Below are 3,263 nucleotides of genomic sequence, written 5' to 3'. Positions count from 1 at the left end.
TTGAAGAAGCAGATTCAAGGCCACTGTTGGGAAAGTTGCCACACAGGGTCAGGAAGATCACCCCAGCCTGTCATTTCACAGCTTTCTATTTTAACTAATTTATTTTTGCTCATAAGATGTAAACTTGACATATTGGCTAAAGATGTGGCCTTGAACCCAGAAAGACAAGAATCAAGTCCTGCCACAGACAAATACCATCTGTATAACACTGGGAAAGTCATTTAGTTTCTCAGAGCTTTTAGGCAATTTTTTCTTTTTTTTTTTTTATGGTTTCTCCTCTGTTGTTTTTTTTCCCCTGAATAACAAGTATTTATTTTTCTTCCTTCTACTTTTCCCTTCAAATGAATGATAAAAAAGAAAACCCTCATAACAAATATGCATGATCAAATCCCCACACTGACTACATCCAAAAATGTAAGTCTTATTTTTCATTTTAAGTCCTTCACTGCCAGAATCATGGGTTGTCATTGAACTGATTAGTCTTAGCCTACTTTCTAAAGCAACCACAAATTGCAGAGAATGTGCTAATCAGCATCGTTAAAGAGAGTTACTTTGTCTGAGTTCCCTAAAAAGAAATCATGGGTCCAGTGCCTAATTTCTTAACTAGATGCTAAACCACACTGCTAAAGGACTCTGAGTGTTGACAGCACCCTCTAAATTTGGTTCCCTTGGGCAAAAGTCTGGTTGCCCCACTCTGGTTATGGCTCTGGGACTGCTTATGTCTTGGAACTTGTTCATGACAATAAAAAGTGTATAAGTAACCAACTAGTATGAAAGATAGTTAACTCAGAATCAAGTTCATAATAATACTCTGATTGTTGGTGGCTTTGGGCTTTTCCCCTATGTTGTTCAGTCATTTTTCAGTCATGTCTGACTCCCTATGACTCCATTTGGGTTTCTTTTTCTTTCTCTTTTTCTTTTTTTTTGGCAGAGATACTGGAGTAGTTTGTAATCTCCTTCTCCAACTCGTTTTACAGATGATAAAACTGAGGCAGGGGGGCAGCTAGGTGGCGCAGTGGATAAAGCACCGGCCCTGGATTCAGGAGTACCTGAGTTCAAATCTGGCCTCAGACACTTGATACTTACTAGCTGTGTGTGACCCTGGGCAAGTCACTTAACCCCCATTGCCCCGCAAAACAAAACAAAACAAAAGACAAAAAAGACTGAGGCAAACAGGGTTAAGTGACTTGGCCAGGGTCACCCAGCTAATAAGTGTCTGAGGCCAAATTTCCTGAGTCCAGGCATGGCACTCCATCCACTTTGCCACCTGGTTCCCCCAATACTAATCACTGATTACCTCCCTACCCTTCAATTTAGGACTTCCCTAATGTGGAATTTATTCCTCTTTTACTTCTCTTTCATGCCATAACTACTGCCTGTCAGACCCCTTCCTTTACATTCGTCCTAATACCACCATCCTTAGAATGCATTCAATATACTGACTGCAGAGCTTTTGGGGCCTGCTTTAAAGGGGGCAATTTGCCCTTCAGATAATTCAATCATTAATAGCTGGTCCTCCATATGGAAAGTAGCTTTTCCTAGTGATAAGACCATGAATTAAGTAGTGACCCTCACTTTACAACTGAAGATTGGGAGGGTAGGGGATTTTGGGGATTTTTTTTCCTCAATAGTAAAGTTGTGCCTATCATGACTCTCCTGAGAGAAGATAAGAACTTATAGATGAAGAAGCTGAGGTACAGAAAAGTTACTTGACTTGCCTAACATCACACAGCTGTCAAGTACCTGGGGCAGGATCCAAACTCAGTTCTTCCTGATCCAGATGCCAAAGACCTATCTATTTTATGCTGCCTGTAATAACCTATTCTAATGCTAATATTAGCGACAATCTTTTCTTCACTTTTCTTCACTTAGAACCCAAGTTTTAAGATCTGAATTAATGTAACCTTACTTGGGCCTACCTTTTGTGTCTGACCTAAGGAGTTTATGATGGAATCCTATGAAAAGGTATGTTCAATTCATGAATGATCTCAGGAATAGAAGTATTCTCCTTATACTTTTACAGTTGGCTTGATTCTTGTCCATTTTTCTTTAGAAATCCTCCATAAAAGAGCCTTCTGTGTGCTTAAGGCCTTCCTCTGGCCTCAAGTATTCCAAAGATACGCAACACTTAAGCCATGTCTGTCTGGTCCTTTGCTCTTGCTTTGTGACTGATGGGTCCACATCATTATCCAGTGAGACACCTCAGATGTCTCGTTTCACATCTCACTAATAAGTTATGCCCCCACCAAAAGGAAAATCTTTAAGTTTTAGTGAATAAAAAGTCTGATCATGATTTTCTTTCTTTTTTTAAACCATATACTTTCTGCCTTGTCAAAATGAAAAAAAAAAGTATCACATGGTAATCACTGTATAATTTTTTCTTAAGACTGTCACCCTGCTTTCTCAATAGATTCTCATGCTTCCTCTAACCACCTTTTTTTGCATAAACCGAGGCAGGGAATCCAACACAAAAGAAATTTCAACTCTTGCTTCTCCTTTTCCTAATTGTCAGGACATCAGTCCTACTTACCAAACAGCCATCGCTATTGCAATGGATGAAACATAGCGGGAAGATAGCAGCCTTCATACCATAATGCATTGATACTGGTGGGGAAAGAAGGTGTGTGAGAAGGAAAGTTAGGAGGCAGTGGATGAAACTTCCATAGCAAATTGCAGGGCATCTGGTAATTCCTACAGGACTATATAAGCCGTACTGACTTTGGCAGCACATAAACTCCAATTGGAATGAAACAGGGATGAACATGGCCCCTGTGCAAGAATGACATGCATATTAATGAAATGTTCCATAGTTTTCTGCTTCTCCCTTTCTCTCCCTTCAGATTCCTAACTGGAAGCCCTGTCTTCTCTATAGGCCACCTGCCTAGTCTGAGGGCCCCTTGGAGCACCAATATTATCATCATGGAAACCCTGGGCCCCCATGGTCCCCAGTGAGAACCTCTTCAAATATAGTCATTTCTTAGTGCTATCATGAGTCCTGGAGGAAGGAGGCAGTGTACTCACTTCTACACAATGGCGGCTGAGGCATACTTCTGTCAGTAGGTATTGCATCTAGGCAGGCCCTTTGTTGGGGTTCCTGCCATGTTTCTCTCAGAGCATGTCTAAGACCATATAGACATGTGTAGCCCCTGATGGCCTCCAGAAGATCTGTTTGATTATTAGTGAAGGTGCTCTTCCCTTCCCCATGACTCCCTCTAAGAGTAAAGTAACTTGGGGGCACCTAGGTGGTGCAGTGGATAAAGCAC

At 41.1% G+C, this 3,263-nt stretch overlaps 1 non-coding gene across 1 annotated transcript; it reads left to right on the top strand.

The window, feature by feature from the left end:
• The first annotated feature begins 2,710 nt into the window (after positions 1-2,710).
• LOC122744985 lies at positions 2,711-2,814 on the top strand. The gene has a single exon (XR_006355305.1). It is a non-coding gene; the product is annotated as a U6 spliceosomal RNA (small nuclear RNA).
• Positions 2,815-3,263: the final 449 nt, after the last annotated feature.

Source organism: Dromiciops gliroides, chromosome 2 (genome assembly GCF_019393635.1).
Source record: "Dromiciops gliroides isolate mDroGli1 chromosome 2, mDroGli1.pri, whole genome shotgun sequence".
NCBI lineage: Eukaryota > Metazoa > Chordata > Mammalia > Microbiotheria > Microbiotheriidae > Dromiciops > Dromiciops gliroides.
This window is presented reverse-complemented; position numbering and strand designations above follow the sequence as displayed.